The following is a 19,329-nucleotide window of genomic DNA, read 5'->3' on the forward strand; positions in this document are numbered from 1 at the left end:
ACACTTTGGGAGAAAAGGGCCATGCAGGGCCGTACTGTCTGGTGTGGTCACACAAACACTGGGGAGACTGAAGAGGAGACTGTCTAGAAGGACAGAATGCCCAGACCCCTATCTAGACTTGGGGATGAATTGTATTTCGCAGCTATTGAAATGTATCCTGCAGTACAGTAGGGACATAGTAGTAACACTACTTGTTGCAGTAGTAACATTATGTTGGGATAGTAAACAATGATGCCTACTACTGAAGCAGTGTTGGTCACATCGTGATTGAAAAATGAAACATTTGGGAAAATTTAAATTTTACAGTGATTTGCCTTTTTGGCATTTCTTAAAAGTGTGATGTACTGTCTGATCCCATATTGTTTACCTAGCTAGTTAATTAGAACTAGTAAGTCACACTCAAAGGCCCACTGTAACATGCTGTAATTGAAAAGGTTAACTAGGTTTCCAGGCCCCGCCCCTGTTGTCGAACTTGCAAAAATCTTGTCTTGTTTTGATTCTAATGGTAGCATGATACTACACTAACATGGATACGTCCCTGAGGTCCACCATCAGAGCCCTGTTACAGCCAGGGGGTGTAGGCAAACCATGCAAGCCACGCATTCACTGCATTTTTCATGAGGGGGAACGAGCCCTCTGTGTGCAATATTTATGATCCGCGCTCATGAATTTAAAAACAATACTTGACTTCTCACTGCAGGTCGCGAGGAGGAATTGCAGCTGCCAGGGGTTTGTAACTGGCTCGAGGAGGCCCCTCTTAAACTGAGCTCCAGGATGCAGTGTGTTCCGGAATCCCTCTTTCTTTCTTGCTGTGGTTGGAGGGTCTCTCTCTCTCTCTCTCTCTCTCTCTCTCTCTCTCTCTCCCTCTCTCTCTCTGACGCCCCCCCTGTTTGTTATGTCACAGTGTAACTGTGCTGTCAATGAAGAGATCTATGAGCTCACTTCCTCTAAACCAGGTAGATTGACTCCTTAAGAGTTACTGGAGGCCTCACTTCCATTAGCCATTCCCAACTGCAATTAACTTAAATGTTTTCAGGTCAATAAAGTTCAAGGCAATCATTTACATGTCAATGTCCTCTCTCTTCTTTTCCCAAACATACAGCTGATGCCTGCAATTCCTCATTCAAAGTCAGGAGTGCTCTGTGTTTTGTTGCACCCGAGCTAATTTGCTGGGTAAAAAAATTATCCTGACATATTTTTAAGGCTTATCTGAAACAAGAGACTTTATGCTCGCATTTTTTTCTGTTTTGCAATGCAGTCATTTTCAGCCCTGCCACTTGTCATACTGTATCTGATTATCAATCAAAACCATTAGATCCAATATAATATACAATAATTTACAGTTCTAAATACAACAAAACCTTTGGATCAAAACATGCAGGAGAGATAAGGTGATTGAGCAGCGTGTCCTGTAGTTAGCATGTTAGTCGTCAGTTATAGGCCATGATGTTCCGCTCTGACAACCATTTACTGCGGGAAGCATTAGTTAAGGAAACATCAATAATATGGGTGACTATGTCAAGTCATCATGATTAATATTGTTTTCTAAATGACATGACAAATGGCTCAAAACAGTTTGGGACATTGAAAAAATACCTTGGCTACACTACACTTGTGGATAGTAAGGAATTTGTCTGCCTACGGTTGAATTTACATTATAAAAAATCATCATATTTTCCCATGCTTTCATTTGAATAATGGCGATTTCTTGTATGTCCTAATATGACATTTAATGCCACTGTCCATCTTCCAATCAAAAGATCTCTGGGTGTTTCTGTTTACCAATTATCCTTTCGCCAGTCATCCATCTGTTATCATCATATGCTCAGTTTCTGACCATTCTATCCAGATTTATTTGGCTGCCTCTCATCAGTGGCGCAGTTCATGTTCATACAAATCCAAGGGAATTAAAATCACGGGAGGAACTAGCAGGAGCCATTTTGGAAAGAGTAGGGAGGGGGGATGTATTTGAAGCAGTGGCTTAAGTTTTGTCTGATATTTTCACTCAAATCCACCTGAATGACTGACCTGACCTTACCGGGAGGGAGGAAGGGAGGTCTGGATGAAGGATGAGACTGGTCTGGCCAGATGAGCAGTGTAGGACATGGGGATTACTATTATTTATGCATCATGATATTGGACAAAAGGATTTGTGTTGTTCCTGGGGAATCTAGTTAGGGGGGATCACGGTGGCTAACATGTTATCCCCGACCCCCTGAGTATCTACGTATGTCAGAACTTTCTCTCTCGCTCTGTATTTGACCTTTTGTCCCTTGTTCCTCTCCAGCAAATCCTATAACTGCCCTGCTAGCTAGCCCGCTATGCAGCTAGCCTGTTAGCCTGCTAGCCTGTTATCCAGCTAGCCTGTTATACCACCCACACCCCAAGCTAACCAGTTAGCCAGCTTGCCTGTTAGCTTGCCTTACCAGACCTGGGCTTCAGCAGCATCAGATGTCATCCGCTGGAGACAAAATGAGTCAGACAAACCTGCCGGACAGACCTCTGAGGAGGAGACCTCGCTGCACACTGAAGTGCTATGAGTGCATGGGAGTCGTCTTACAAGAAACACTTATTGCGTTTTGTATTGAGCATGATGTTATGAAAAATTAATGACACTATTGTGGTGTTTTCTGCTGTGTGTGTGTGTTTGTGTGTGTGTGTGTGTGTTTGTGTGCATGCGTGCGTGCTTGTGTGCGTGTGTGCGTGTGTGAGAGCAAGCATGCACATGCTCATGTGTGTGTATGTTTGTGTGCACATGTGGCTGCGTTTACAAAGGCAGCCCAATTCAGCTTTTTTGTTTTCACTAATTGGTCTTTTGACCAATCAGATCAGCTCTGAAAAGATCTGATGTGAAAAGATCTGATTTGATTGGTAAAAATTCAAATGAGTGGAAAACAATATATCAGAATTGGGCTGCCTGTATAAATGCAACCTGTGTGTCTGTATTTGAAACCGGCACCAGTCAGAGGAGAAAACACAGTGAGCTTTGCATAATCATATATCATGGAGGTCTCAAGCTCCTGTGGGTTGATGTGCAGATCAAAGTACCCAATAAGTCGATGGTTGATTCCTGGCTGCTGTATTGGCAATCGTTACTGCACAGGTCTCTCTCCATTTACTGCATTATAGCTCTACAGTATATTCCCCTAGGTTAGTATGCATGTTGACTCCACTATTGGCAAAGCAATAGTGTAAAAATACTATACCGAAAGTGGACCAATACGTACACACAACAATACAGCAGAAAGCAAAGTAAGCTAAGCAGAGCAACATGACACACTATTCAAGGTGATTTAAACTGAGCTCCTTTAGTTTTCAATTAACAATTGTGCAGAACATCCCTATACAGAGAAGTATTTATTTTTCTTATGTTATGCAGTTACTAAGCCCTTCTGAGTAATATGTCAATCAATATGCATACTATATTAGGAATGTATTCCATGGTAGTGTGATGGGTGATTTGAAGGAGTCAGGCGCAGGAGGGTAAATCACAGAATACAGAATTTATTCAGGAATACAGAGTTCCGCAGAAATGCGTCAAACAGTCAAGTGTGCAAAACAGGCGCACTGGAACCAAACAGGCACACGGGGAAAATATACCCCGGCAATACAAAATACACGGAGCTCAACCGAGCTACACTCTCCTCACAATAAACAATCACACACAAGCTTCCGGCAGGGCAGGTGGAGGGGCAGATTCCGGGTCGAAAGCCAGACCCGATCACCCTGTACCAAGACCGGGTCTTCACTGCGGTGGCGGTCAGCGTTGACCTTCTGACGACGCACGGCGCGTTGGAGGAGGATGTGAGCAGCGTTCCAAGTCTCCTCCATGCACAGAAATCAGTCATCCACCGCAGGAGCCTCGGTCTGGCTCTGGTGCCACAGTGCCAGAACTGGTTGGTAACCTAAAACACATTGGAATGGCGTTAGGTTAGTGGAGGAGTGACGGAGAGAGTTCTGGGCATATTCGGCCCATGGCAAGAACACCGACCACTCCCCCGGCCGGTCCTGGCAGTAGGACCGCAGGAATCTACCCACATCATGATTCACCCGTTCCACCTGCCCATGAGACTCGGGGTGGAAACCAGAGGTCAGGCTGACCGACACCCCCAGACGTTCCATGAAAGCCTTCCAGACCTTGGATGTGAACTGGAGACCCTATGTCCTCTGGTACCCCGTAGTGCCGGAAGACGTGTGTAAACAGGGCCTCCGCAGTCTGCAGGGCCGTGGGGAGACAGGGCAGAGGAAGGAGGCGGCAGGCTTTGGAAAAGTGGTCCACAATGACCAGGATGGTGGTGTTACCTTGAGAGAGGGGAAGATCAGTAAGGAAATCAATACTCAGGTGAGACCATGGCCGTTGTGGAACTGGTAAAGGCTGTAACTTACCTGCTGGGAGGTGCCTTACTCTGGGCGAACACCGAGCAGGAGGAGACATACACCCTCACGTCCTTAGCCAAGGGAGGCCACCAGTACTTTCCAGTCAGGCAGCGCACTGTACGACCGATACCTGGGTGACCAGAGGAGGGGGACGTGTGTGCCCAGTAGATCAGATGGTCACGGACAAGAGCAGGCACCTACTGCAGCCCAGCTGGACACTGAGGTGGAGATGGCTCCGTGTGTAACGCCTGCTCTATATCCGCATCCATCACCCATACTACCGGCGGCACAATGCAGAAGTAGTATGGGGGTGTTGTCTCTGGGCCTCTCCTCTGTGTCATACAGTCGTGACAGTGCGTCTGCCTTCACGTTCTTCGTACCCGGGATGTATGATAGTGTAAAATCTAACCGGGTGAAGAATAGGGCCCACCTGGCCTGGCGAGGGTTCAGCCTCCTCGCTGCCCGGTTGTACTCCAGGTTACGGTGGTCCATCCAGACGAGGAAAGGGTGTTTCGCCCCTTCGAGCCAGTGCCTCCACACGGTCAGGGCTCGGACAACAGCCTACAGCTCCTGATCACCAACGTTGTAGTTCTGCTCCGCCGGGCTGAGCTTCTTGGAGAAGCGGCACAGGGGTGGAGCTTGGGTGGCATGCCCGAGCGTTGAGATAGGACCGTGCATATCCCTACCTCGGACGCATCCACCTCCACTACGAATGGTAGTGATGGATCGGGGTGGACCAGTACCTGGGCTGAGGTGAACAGACCCCTCAGGTTATTGAAGGTCCTGTCAGCCTCAGCAGACCAGCGGAGCCGGGATGGCCCACCCTTCAACAGAGATGTGATGGGAGCTGCGACCTTGCCAAAGCCCCGGATAAACCTCCGATAGTAGTTGGCAAAGCTAATAAAGCACTGCAACCTCTTTACCGTGGTTGGAGTCGGCCAATTACGCACGACTGAAATGCGATCTCCCTCCATCTCCACACCTGAGGTGGTAATGCGGTATCCAAGGAAGGAGACGGACTGTTGGAAAAACAGACACTTTTCTGCCTTGGCATAAAGGTCATGTTCCAACAGTCGGGCCAGCACTTTGCGAACCAGGGACACATGCTCGGCGAGCGTAGCGGAATGCACCAGAATGTCATTGCTGTAGACCACTACACCGCAACCAAGCATGTCCCGAAACACCTCGTTCACACAAAGGACTGGAAGACGGATGGAGCATTCATCAAACCGTAAGGCATCACCAGGTATTCGTAATGCCCTGTGGTTGTGCTGAATGCTGTATTCCACCCGTTCCCCTCTCGGACACCCACCAGGTTGTACGCACTCCGGAGATCTAATTTTGTGAAGAAGCGCGCTCAATGCATTGACTCGATCACGGATGGAATGAGGGGTAGAGGATAACTAAATCGTATCATCCCTTTGTTCAGTGATCGGTAATCAATGCAAGGGCGCAGACCTCCGTCTTTCTCCTTCACAAAAAATTAATTAGAGGAGGCGGGCCAAGTGGAGGGACGTATAAACCCCTGGTGCAGGGACTCGGAGACGTATGTCTCCATAGCCTCTGTTTCAGCCTGTGACAGGGGATACACATGACTCCTGGGAGGCATAGCGTCTACCAGGAGGTTTATCGCGCAATCCCCCGCCCGATGAGGTGGTAATTTGGTCGCCTGCGTTTTGGAAAACGCGTGCGCCAAATCAAGGTATTCGGGGGGAATGCGCACAATGGAGGTACAGTCTGGACTTTCCACCATGGTTGCACCAACGGAAACACCGACACACCTACCCTGAAACTCGCGACCACTCCGCGAGAACCCTCTGTGGCCATGAAAAGGTCTGGTTGTGGAGTGCTAACCAGGAAATACCTAACACAACAGGGAAAGCAGGAGAATCAATAATAAAAAAAAGTGACTTGCTCGCGATGAGTCTTGTGTGTAACCATAGTAACTGGTGCTGTAACCTTCCTAACGAACCCGCACCCTAATGGTCAACTGTCAAGTGCTCTGATGGGGAGTGGAATGGATAGGGGAACCAATGTAATGGCTAGACTGTGTGAAAATGACCTGTCCATAAAGTTCCCAGCTGCACCTGAATCGACCAGCGCCTTACACTGGGGAACTACAATGTAATCAGGAAAGTGGATGGGTAGGGTACAGTGCACAGCAGAGGGCTCTGAACGAGTGTGGGTGTTCGATACCTGGGATGACGCGAGAGTGCCCTGCCTGCCGCCTCCAGACCCAAAAGAACGCTGACGACATTGTGTAATGAAATGTCCTCTCGTGCCACCAGAGTGACACTGGCGCTGTCGTCCTCCGCTCTCCCAGATCGCCGCTCCACCTAGCTCCATCAGCTCATGATCCGGGTCGGGCGAGGTTGGAACGGGCAGGCCCCATCCAGGACGTCCTCTGGCCACCAGCAGGTTGTCCAACCGGATGGCAATGTCCACCAGTTGAGTGAAGGACAACATGGTGTCCCGGCAGGCTAGCTCCATTCGGACATCCTCCCGTAGATAGCACCGGAAGTGATGAGGGCCCGCTCGTTCCACCCGGACCCAGCTGCTAGAGTCCGGAACTCCAGGGCGAAGTCCTGCGCGGTCCTCGTCCCCTGCCTCAGGTGGACCAGCCACTCGCCCGCCTCTCAACCCTCGGGCGTAGTTGTCCAACGCGGCTCCTCCTTCATTCCAGACCGCGTTGGCCCACTCCAGGGCTTTCCCCGAGAGGCAGGAGACAAGGGCGGACAACTTCTCCCGCTCCGATGGGGCCGGGCTGATGCTGGAATAGTAAAGCTCTAGTTGGAGGAGGAATCCCTGGAAGCAGCTGTCCCGTCGAAATCCCGTGGTCGGGATATATGGATCCCTCTGGGTGCTGGGGTCTGGGTCGCCCAGCTGGTCCCGACAGATCTGATTCTCCATGTCGTCCAACGCCTGGAGAGGAGAGGACCCGATCTGGTCCCGACAGATTGGGTCCTCTCCTCTCCAGGCGTTGGACGACATGGATAACCCAATCCATCGCTTCTCCCATGCTGGCTAGCATCGTCAAATGCTCCTGGACTCATGCCACGACTCCAGGCATGCGCTCCTCTCATGGTGACTCCTTGGCGGGTGTGTGATTCTGTGATGGGTGATTTGAAGGAGTCAGGCGCAGGAGGGTAAATCACAGAATAAAGAATTTATTCCGGAATACAGAGTTATGCAGAAATGCGTCAAACAGTCAAGTGCGCAAAACAGGCGTACTGGAACCAAACAGGCACACGGGGAAAATTTACATTTACATTTACATCTTTTAGCAGACGCTCTTATCCAGAGCGACTTACAAATTGGTGCATTCAACTTATGATAGCAAGTGGGACAACCACATTTTTTTTTTTTTTGGGGGGGGGGGGGGGGGGGGTAGAAGGATGACTTTATACTATTCCAGGTATTCTTTAAAGAGGTAGGGTTTCAAGTGTCTCCAGAAGGTGGTCAGTGACTCCGCTGTCCTGGCGTCGTGGGGGAGCTTGTTCCACCATTGGGGTGCCAGAGCAGCAAATAGCTTTGACTGGGCTGAGCGGGAACTGTGCTTCTGTAGAGGTAGGGGAGCTAGCAGGCCAGAGGTGGATGAACGTAGTGCCCTTGTTTGGATGTAGGGTCTGATCAGAGCCTGAAGGTAAGGAGGTGCCGTTCCCCTCACAGCTCCGTAGACAAGCACCATGGTCTTGTTGTAGATGCAAGCCTCAACTGGAAGCCAGTGGAGTGTGCGGAGGAGCGGGGTGACATGAGAGAACTTGGGAAGGTCGAACAACAGACGGGCTGCGGCGTTCTGGATAAATTGTAGGGGTTTAATGGCACAGGCAGGGAGCCCAGCCAACAGCGAGTTGCAGTAATCCAGAAGGGAGATGACAAGTGCCTGGATTAGGACCTGTGCTGCTTTCTGTGTAAGGTAGGGTCGTACTCTGCAAATGTTGTAGAGCATGAACCTGCAGGATCGGGTCACCGCTTTGATGTTAGGGGAGAACGACAGGGTGTTTTCCAGGGTCACGCCAAGGCTCTTTGCACTCTGGGAGGAGGACACAATGGAGTTGTCAACCGTGATGGTGAGATCATGGAGCGGGCAGTCCTTCCCCGGGAGGAAGAGCAGCTCCGTCTGCCGAGGTTCAGCTTGAGGAGGTGATCCGACATCCACACTGATATGTCTGCCAGACATGCAGAGATGCGATTCGCCACCTGGTTATCAGAAGGGGGAAAGGAGAAAATGAATTGTGTGTCATCTGCGTAGCAATGATAGGAGAGACCATGTGAGGATATGACAGAGCCAAGTGACTTGGTGTATAGAGAGAATAGGAGAGGGCCTAGAACTGAGCCCTGGGGGACACCAGTGGTGAGAGCACGTGGTGCGGAGACAGATTCTCGCCACGCCACCTGGTAGGAGCGACCTGTCAGGTAGGACGCAATCCAAGAGTGAGCAGCGCCGGAGATGCCCAACTCGGAGAGGGTGGAGAGGAGGATCTGATGGTTCACAGTATCAAAGGCAGCGGATAGGTCTAGAACAGTGGCGGCTCCTGAAAAAATTCTCAGGGGGGGCAATTTTTCTGATGATTTAGGTGACCTACACACATTTTAAAAAATATATGTCCAGCAACAACATGAAGACAGGGGCAGCATATAAGTCAATACCAGAAGCATTTATTGACTGATCTCAAAAGTGTTGGCTTACCAGGGTTGGTGGAGCCCTCAGTTTCATCTTTGCCTCGCAAAGTTAACTCAAACACTCCGCAAAACTTCACACACTGGATTAGCCGGCTGAGGATGTGGCGGTTCTTGCTAATGTCGTAGTAAATATATTTGTTATAGTGAATATGGAATATGATATGTTGAGTAAAATGTTGTGCTAAGATCTATTTAGGTCAGGAGCTGGTTATAAGTTCTGTTCCTATCCAATAACAATGGACAAAAGGGTCCTATCTTGTCAGCCTTGTCAGTTTCAGTTCTCCAGTAAACTTGTGATTATCAACACTAACCTCATCGTTGTGGCGGCGGACAGCTAGCCTGTATCCCTCATCCAGTTGAGTGGGAATGTTCACTCTCCCCAAAGCAGACAATCTCAAACAGGTATCCATGTGGGTCTTTGACAGCTCATGTTTCTTAATCTTTCCTGAAAGATGGTGCATGTCCGTTACACACCAGTCGCTGTCCAAGCGGTGCTGTCTGCCGTGCCGCCTTCAGGGTGAAAGAGTAAGCAGGGGGTAGCAGAAGACTGCATTAGCTACATCGCAGCCTGCTAGCCAGGTTTTTCGTTCGTACCAATTTTTGGAAAATCCTCGGGTGTAGGACTTCCCCCCTTTAGTAGAAACCTGTTGAATTATTAAATTTGGTCTGGGAGGTCCTAATTGTTTCGTTGCCAATTTATCTTCATTTGTTCGCCGACAAAAAGGAACTTCTTTCAAAGACACAATCGAGTTGCACTGAAGCCTAGCCATTTTGACAGTAATAGTGAATTGATTGACGCTGCTACCCGCTCTTTTCTTAGTTACGTTCATGGTTATGTTACGTATGACGAAAGCGCGTAAGTGCAAGCCCTCAGAAACCCATAGAGATTGTATTGAAAGCTCTGATATTTGAAAAAAATAGATTTTACATGGGAGTCTATGACAGACTTCTGGGCGATTTTCAACCTGACTGAAATCGCCCCAAAAGGGGGGGGGGCCATTTGAAGCACGACTTTAGCCTGATTGGATATTTAGTGGCACTGTGGCAGATCAGACGTCTAGATTACAACACTGATAACTACTGTTGCCGTGATATAATTGATTAGAAAAAAAATCCCTTCCTTTTCCCGTTTGGCAGTGCGTCGCCCATATCGCCCTATTGAACACACCGCCCCTGGTCTAGAAGGATAAGAGCAGAGGAGAGAGAGTTAGCTTTAGCAGTCCGTGACACAGAGAAGAGCAGTCTCAGTTGAATGACAGTCTTGAAACCTGACTGGTTTGGATCAAGAAGGTCATTCTGATAGAGATAGCAGGAGAGTTGGCTAGAGACGGCAAGGGATACTGGTCTGTAGTTGTTGACATCGGAGGGATCGAGTGTAGGTTTTTTGAGGAGGGGTGCAACTCTCGCTCTCTTGAAGACGGAAGGGACATGGCCAGCGGTCAAGGATGAGTTGATGAGCGAGGTGAGGTAAAGGGAGAAGGTTCCCTTACCGGCAATACAAAATACACAGAGCTCAACCGAGCTACACTCTCCTCACAATAAACAATCACACACAAGGACAAGGGGGCAGAGGGAACACTTATACAAGTACTAATGAGGGGATATGAACCAGGTGTGTGTAATAAACAAGACAAAACAAATGGAATGATGAGATGAGGAGCGGCAGTGGCTAGAAGGCCGGTGACGACGAACGCCGAAGCCTCCCCGAACCAGGAGAGGAGGCAGCTTCAGAGCAAGTCGTGACAGGAAGCAATTTGAGGACATGATAAGATATGGTCAGTTATTTGAAGAGAAAAAACAGCCTCTGTAAGCCAAGAAATGTCTAAGCCTGATTTCAAAATGTTCATTTTGGAAAGAAGTAGACCATGTATTGAATAAACTATCATGGATTATTTGTATTAGATAAAAGTAAATCTCATGAAAATGGATTACAAAGAAGCAATGTCCGTTAAAATGTTCATAAATTTAAGTTTACAAATCATGTGGTCTGATATTGAATCAACAAGGATTAAGTGCATTCATTTGGACCCCTTTTATCGGTTTAAACGCTATAAAACATACACCCATGACCCATTCAATTCAGCTTGTTTATCTCAACAATATACACTGCTTCTACATTAGTGTTGCTATTTAAATGTTTTCATTTCTAGCAATGACCATGAAAGAAAATTGCATTAAAAAGAAAATGACCATCAAAGAAAATGAACTTAATAATTTGACATACAGTGGGGAAAAAAGTATTTAGTCAGCCACCAATTGTGCAAGTTCTCCCACTTAAAAAGATGAGAGAGGCCTGTAATTTTCATCATAGGTACACATCAACTATGACAGACAAAATGAGGAAAAAAAATCCAGAAAATCACATTGTAGGATTTTTAATGAATTTATTTGCAAATTATGGTGGAAAATAAGTATTTGGTCAATAACAAAAGTTTCTCAATACTTTGTTATATACCCTTTGTTGGCAATGACACAGGTCAAACGTTTTCTGTAAGTCTTCACAAGGTTTTCACACACTGTTTCTGGTATTTTGGCCCATTCCTCCATGTAGATCTCCTCTAGAGATGTTTTGGGGCTGTCGCTGGGCAACACAGACTTTCAACTCCCTCCAAAGATTTTCTATGGGGTTGAGATCTGGAGACTGGCTAGGCCACTCCAGGACCTTGAAATGCTTCTTACGAAGCCACTCCTTCGTTGCCGGGCGGTGTGTTTGGGATCATTGTCATGCTGAAAGACCCAGCCACGTTTCATCTTCAATGCCCTTGCTGATGGAAGGAGGTTTTCACTCAAAATCTCACGATACATGGCCCCATTCATTATTTCCTTTACACAGATCAGTCGTCCTGGTCCCTTTGCAGAAAAACAGCCCCAAAGCATGATGTTTCCAGCCCCATGCTTCACAGTAGGTATGGTGTTCTTTGGAAGCAACTCAGCATTCTTTGTCCTCCAAACACGACGAGTTGAGTTTTTACCAAAAAGTTCTATTTTGGTTTCATCTGACCATATGACATTCTCCCAATCCTCTTCTGGATCATCCAAATGCACTCTAGCAAACTTCAGACGGGCCTGGACATGTACTGGCTTAAGCAGGGGGACACGTCTGGCACTGCAGGATTTGAGTCCCTGGCGGCGTAGTGTGTTACTGATGGTAGGCTTTGTTACTTTGGTCCCAGCTCTCTGCAGGTCATTCACTAGGTCCCCCCGTGTGGTTCTGGGATTTTTGCTCACCGTTCTTGTGATCATTTTGACCCCACGGGTGAGATCTTGCGTGGAGCCCCAGATCGAGGGAGATTATCAGTGGTCTTGTATGTCTTCCATTTCCTAATAATTGCTCCCACAGTTGATTTCTTCAAACCAAGCTGCTTACCTATTGCAGATTCAGTCTTCCCAGCCTGGTGCAGGTCTACCATTTTGTTTCTGGTGTCCTTTGACAGCTCTTGGTCTTGGCCATAGTGGAGTTTGGAGTGTGACTGTTTGAGGTTGTGGACAGGTGTCTTTTATACTGATAACAAGTTCAAACAGGTGCCATTAATACAGGTAACGAGTGGAGGACAGAGGAGCCTCTTAAAGAAGAAGTTACAGGTCTGTGAGAACCAGAAATCTTGCTTGTTTGTAGGTGACCAAATACTTATTTTCCACCATAATTTGCAAATAAATTCATAAAAAATCCTACAATGTGATTTTCTGGATTTCTTTTTCTCATTTTGTCTATGATGAAAATTACAGGCCTCTCTCATCTTTTTAAGTGGGAGAACTTGCACAATTGGTGGCTGACTAAATACTTTTTTCCCCACTGTAGTTGCATGTTCTTGTCATAAAGTGATCTTGGATTAATATAATGGGGAGAAACTATTACACAATAACTTTTGTTAAAGGTCTTGACCAGCAAAAAATATATACTGTAGAAGCAAAATAAAACGTTTTCATTTCAATTCAAATTGTTCCTCTGACACACGTGCTTTGGGTCAAACGAGAGAGGTGTCTAGATCCTGTGTAGAGAGGTGTCTAGGTCCTGTGCAGAGAGGTGTCTAGGTCCTGTGCAACATGTCGATGCCGTAGCAAAAGAACATCTAATGCAAAATAGGTTAAACAATAAAAAGCTGCGTTTTGGGTCACATACTTGTTAGATCATTCACGGCTGAGCTGGAATGGGAAACAGTGTTGGCCAGACCCCTGGGAACTGGGGTTTGCAACCCCTTACGTTGCGAACCGTCACCTGAAACACAGCCTGGTTCTGAATCAACAGGGTCAAGTGGGGGAAAGAGACACGACAGGCCAGCAGAAATCAGATCTAGTCAACAAGGGAGAGATCAGGCGGTAAATATTATTTCTGCTTCTGACACAGCCAGGAGCCAGTGCACTGCTGTTCTGGAAGGAGGGTCTCTCTCTCTCTCTCTCTCTCTCTCTCTCTCTCTCTCTCTCTCTCTCTCTCTCTCTCTCTCTCTCTCTCTCTCTCTCTCTCTCTCTCTCTCTCTCTCTCTCTCTTTCTCTCTCTCGTCCCTGCTGCACCACTTAGCTCAGACACACACGCAGGCACGCACACATGAACACAAGCAAAGATTGACAAACACACACACATTGATAAACACACACTTTAGCCAGTACTCGGGGCAACCGCCTATTGAACGTAGCTTGTTTGAGTTGGAGTTTCCATGTGACTTCAAAGATCTTCAAGTTCTTGGGGTGATGCATCTGTACATTAGGAGCTAACTTCCTAAACTGGATTACATCAAGATCTGGGCTATGCAGACAAATCTGCATATTCTGGTATTGACTGAAACTTGGATCTCTGGGGACATTCTGGACTCTGATATTAATATTGAGGGTTATCATGTGTTCATAGCTGACAGACAGGGTAGAGGTAGATTGGACAATTTTTATCAAAAATAATTTTTACTTTACTGAAATCCATTTCCCTTGCCCAAAACATTTGAGCTACTATCTTTAAGCCTTTGTCTGGGGAGAAATGTATCCATAACTGTTATAGGGGTGTATCGTCCTCCCTCGGCTAACCTTAGTGCACTCGAGGAGTTAACTAGTTTGTTGTCTTCCTTTACTAAATCAGAAGTTCTTATCCTGGGTGACCTAAATTATGATTGGGAAATGCAGGCTTCAGACAATCAAAAAACATGTGTAATGATCTAAACCTAGCCCAGCTGGTGACTAAGCCTACTCGGCCCAACCCTAGAGGTCCATCAAAGTCAACTCTGTTTGATCTTATTTTAACAAATACACCAGAGAAATATGTTTCTACTGGTGTCTTCGCCCAAAACATTAGTGACCATTGCCCAGTTGTTTGTGTTAGAGATGTGAGAATACAAAAATCTAAGCCTCATCACAAAGAGGAATTTAAAAAACTTCAGTGAACAGGCTTTTTTTACATTATCTTTATTTTAGTGATCTTCATTGTATTTCAGCAATCCCTGAACCTGATTCAGCTTTCAGCCTCTTTGCAGATGTCTTCAATACTATTGTGGATAATCATCCTCCCTTCAAAACATTAAGGGTTAAAGGTAAATCGAATGCCTGCTGGAGCAGCGCCCTTTTTTTGGGGGGGGGGGGGGGGGGGGTACTGTCACACCAGCCTTTGCTTTGGCTCCCCCTCCTGTCCAGCTCAGGCGTTCGGCGTCGCCTACCTTCTAGCTGCTGCCAAACCTGCTGCTGGCAAACGCCCTTCACTAACCATCTCCGGACTTGTCTCGTCATCATTACACACACCTGGTTCCAATCCCCACTCTATCAGTTTATTTGAACAGTGAGAGACAGAATAATAACAAAGAAATCCAGAAAAACGCATGTCAAAAATGTTATAAATTGATTAGCATTTTTATGAGGGAAATAAGTATTTGACCCCCTCTCAATCAGAAAGATTTCTGGCTCCCAGGTGTCTTTTATACAGGTAATGAGCTGAGATTAGGAGCACACTCATAAAGGGAGTGCTCCTAATCTCAGTTTGTTACCTGTATAAAAGACACCTGTCCACAGAAGCAATCAATCAATCAATCAGATTCCAAATTCTCCACCATGGCCAAGACCAAAGAGCTCTCCAAGGATGTCAGGGACAAGATTGTAGACCTACACAAGGCTGGAATGGGCTACAAGACCATCGCCAAGCAGCTTGGTGAGAAGGTGACAACAGTTGGTGCGATTATTCGCAAATGGAAGAAACACAAAATAACTGTAAATCTCCCTCGGCCTGGTGCTCCATGCAAGATCTCACCTCGTGGAGTTGCAATGATCATGAGAACGGTGAGGAATCAGCCCAGAACTACACGGGAGGATATTGTCAATGATCTCAAGGCAGCTGGGACCATAGTCACCAAGAAAACAATTGGTAACACACTACGCCGTGAAGGATTGAAATCCTGCAGCGCCCGCAAGGTCCCCCTGCTCAAGAAAGCACATATACAGGCCCATCTGAAGTTTGCCAATGAACATCTGAATGATTCAGAGGAGAACTGGGTGAAAGTGTTGTGGTCAGATGAGACCAAAATCGAGCTCTTTGGCATCAACTCAACTTGCCGTGTTTGGAGGAGGAGGAATGCTGCCTATGACCTCAAGAACACCATCCCACCGTCAAACATGGAGGTGGAAACATTATGCTTTAGGGGTGTTTTTCTGCTAAGGGGACAGGACAACTTCACCGCATCAAAGGGACGATGGACGGGGCCATGTACCATCAAATCTTGGGTGAGAACCTCCTTCCCTCAGCCAGGGCATTGAAAATGGGTTGTGGGTGGGTATTCCAGCATGACATTGACCCAAAATACACGGCCAAGGCAACAAAGGAGTGGCTCAAGAAGAAGCAAATTAAGGTCCTGGAGTGGCCTAGCCAGTATCCAGACCTTAATCCCATAGAAAATCTGTGGAGGGAGCTGAAGGTTTGAGTTGCCAAACGTCAGCCTCGAAACCTTAATGACTTGGAGAAGATCTGCAAAGAGGAGTGGGACAAAATCCCTCCTGAGATGTGTGCAAACCTGGTGGCCAACTACAAGAAATGTCTGACCTCTGTGATTGCCAACAAGGATTTTGCCACCAAGTACTAAATCATGTTTTGCAGAGGGGTCAAATAATTATTTCCCTCATTAAAATGCAAATCAATTTCTAACATTTTTGACATGCGTTTTTCTGGATTTTTGTTGTTGTTATTCTGTCTCTCACTGTTCAAATAAACCTACCATTAAAATTATAGACTGATCATGTCTTTGTCAGTGGGCAAACATACAAAATCAGTAGGGGATCAAATACTTTTTTCCCTCACTGTATATATACTCCCTCTGTAATTTGTCTTTGTCGGTCATTGAATATGTAGGTTGTTTTCCTGAGAGGAATCTCTCCTACTATTTCCTGAGTACTTTATATTTTGCATTGTGGGTTTCGTCCCTCTTTAAGCTATGGTGCTTTAATAAATTCAGTAGTTCTAAACCTGCGACTGCCTACTCCTCTCTACACTTGTGACAGGCATTCAGGCCAAAGAGTTCAATCTTGGTTTCATCAGACCAGAGAATATTGTTTCTTATGGTCTGAGAGTCTTTAGGTGCCTCTTGGCAAACTCCAAGTGGGCTGTCATGTGCCTTTTACTGAGGAGAGGCTTCCGTCTGGCTACTCTACCATAAAAGCCTGATTGGTGGAGTGCTGCAGAGATGGTTGTCTTTCTGGAAGGTTCTTCCATCTCCACAGAGGATCTCTGGAGCTCTGTCAGAGTGACCATCAGGTTCTTGGTCACCTCCCTGACTAAGTCCCTTCTCCCCCGATTGCTCAGTTTGGCCGGGCGGCCAGCTCTAGGAAGAGTCTTGGTGGTTCCGAACTTCTTCTATTTAAGAATGATGCAGGCCACTGTGTTCTTGGGGACCTACAATGCTGCAGACATTTTTTGGTACTCTTCCCCAGATCTGTGCCTCGACACAATCCTGTGTCTGAGCTCTACGGACAATTCATTCAACCTCATGGCTTGGTTTTTGCTCTGTCATGCATTGTCAACTGTCAACCTTATATAGACAGGTGTGTGCCTTGCCAAATCATGTCCAATCAATTGAATTGACCACAAGTGGACTCCAATCACGGGGGTATGAAAAATTTATGCACTCACTAATTGGAAGTCGCTCTGGATAAGAGCATCTGCTAAATGACTAAAATGTCAATTGGATCACAAAAAAAAAAAATGTCAATCAAGTTGTTGAAACATCTCAAGGATGATCAATTGAAACAAGATGCACCTGAGCTCAATTTCGAGTCTCATAGCAAAGGGTTTGAATACGTATATAAATAAGGTATTTCTATTTTTTATTTTGAATACGTTTGAAAAAAAATTACAATCCTGTTTTTGCTTTGTCATTATGGGGTATTGTGTGTAGATTTATGAGGAAATTGTTTTATTTTATCCATTTTAGAATAAGGCTGTAACGTAACAAAATGTGGAAAAAGTCAAGCGGTCTGAATACTTTCAGAATGCACTGTAGATCTTAATATGTCTTCCCTGTCAAAATAAAGGTTAAATAAAATAAAAAATGTAAACAATGTAGAGGATAGCCAGACGTGTGTAGGTGGAGGAGGAGAGTCCAGACTGTCCCCCAAGTCTAGAGCTTCTGCTGATTGGGTCAGGGAAGAGGTCAGAGTAGTCAGCCTGGAACAGCCTACAACCATTATCCGAACAAACCATCAGACTTATCTCACATGCAGACCCATCAATGTGCATGAACAGACTGGCCAGCCAGGATCCTTTAGGGGTGGCAGAGACCTACCTCAATTCACATGCAGCCAAATGCACTATCTGAGAGAAATGTGTAGTTGAATTGGATTGTTACGCCATTGGTTTTGGGTGACCGGCTGTGACATGAGAGGCGATATCCTGAGCGTATATGATGCATCTAATGGTGATACAGGACACAGTGGGCCTATAGGAGGGGATAATTTATGTATGAGCCAAGGTACTTAGACGAGGCTAAGTATGGATCAACTAGATTTGCTCATTGAGGCTCCGAGGTAAGATGTTGTTGAAATATTTTGTGTCATCCTCTGTGACCACCAAAAACGTACACAGTTAAACGCTTAGATAAGCCGCACTCTTAGTTTTCAGTGTGATGTTTTTCCTGAGCCTCCTTATGGTTCAGTGCCATATGACCCAGGGCTCCGGGCGCCTGCTCTCCCTCCACGGCCTAGCTTACTTCCACCACAGCGGAGACGGACGCTGCCTTTAACCCCCCTTACCCCCTCCCCTCCAAACCCCTCGTAAGGCCTCCCTGAGGGTACCCCAGGACCCACATGAGTCTCTGCCTCTCTTCTCCTCTAGTCTCCTCTACCTCTCCACTTCTCTGTGTCTCCTCTCCTCCTCCAGGCATTGGAGGGACATGGACGCTGCTCTCTTCTGCGTCCTAAGTAACCTTTAAGTGTTGGCAGGATGTGGAGTGATAGCACAAATGAGCGTGTTGTTGTTGTGTGGCTGCGGCAGTAGCAGCGCTGCCTGGACAGAGTTAGTCATCTCAGGGGATTGTCCCTGAGCCAAAGTGACTTGCAGATGGTGTGGACAGTGGAGGAGAGGAGTGTTCGCTAGCATCGAGGTATGAACGGAAAGGAGAGGTCAACACGGAGGAAGGGGACATATCATGTCTATGAGGGCACATTTAGGAGACACATTCTTGTGTTTTTAAGCCCTGTAGGCCATAGGGATAGTACACAGAGGCTGCTTGACTGTGTTAGGGTGTTAGGGTCCTTTTTTTAGAGAAAGAGTAGAGTGGAATGTTATAAACTTACACTGAATGCTAGTCAACGTCCTCTCATAGGTATGTGCCTTTCTCATACAGTCATACATACTGTACATGTGAAAATAAAGTAATATACATTTTCCCTCTTATATTAGCTCTATGTCCCCCTATAAAATATTTCCATGTTTTGTGGATGATTGATATTAACATTGCCTCTCTCAACCTCCCACTCTCCCCCTTCCCTCCCCCTCCTCAGCCTATAGGTCCTTGCCCACTGGGCACATACGTCAGTTCAACGTCAAGTTTTGATTTACATTTGGTTGAGTTGTCAAGTAATGTGAATTTAATGTGAAATCAACCCAAAATTTCACCCTGTCATTGGATTTAGGTTAAAAGTTGATTGAAAAAAAGACGAAATTCCCTTACGTTGATTATGTTTTGTAAATCCAAACAGTTTCCCACATTGATTCAACGTCATCACGTTGAGTTGTTTGTTTGAAATGACGTGGAAACAACCAGTGTGAGTCTGTATCTACAGAAGTGTTTTTGTAGTCTTAATGGTTTTCCC

The sequence above is a fragment of the Coregonus lavaretus genome (genome assembly GCF_964263955.1).
Source record: "Coregonus lavaretus genome assembly, chromosome: 24".
Lineage (NCBI taxonomy): Eukaryota > Metazoa > Chordata > Actinopteri > Salmoniformes > Salmonidae > Coregonus > Coregonus lavaretus.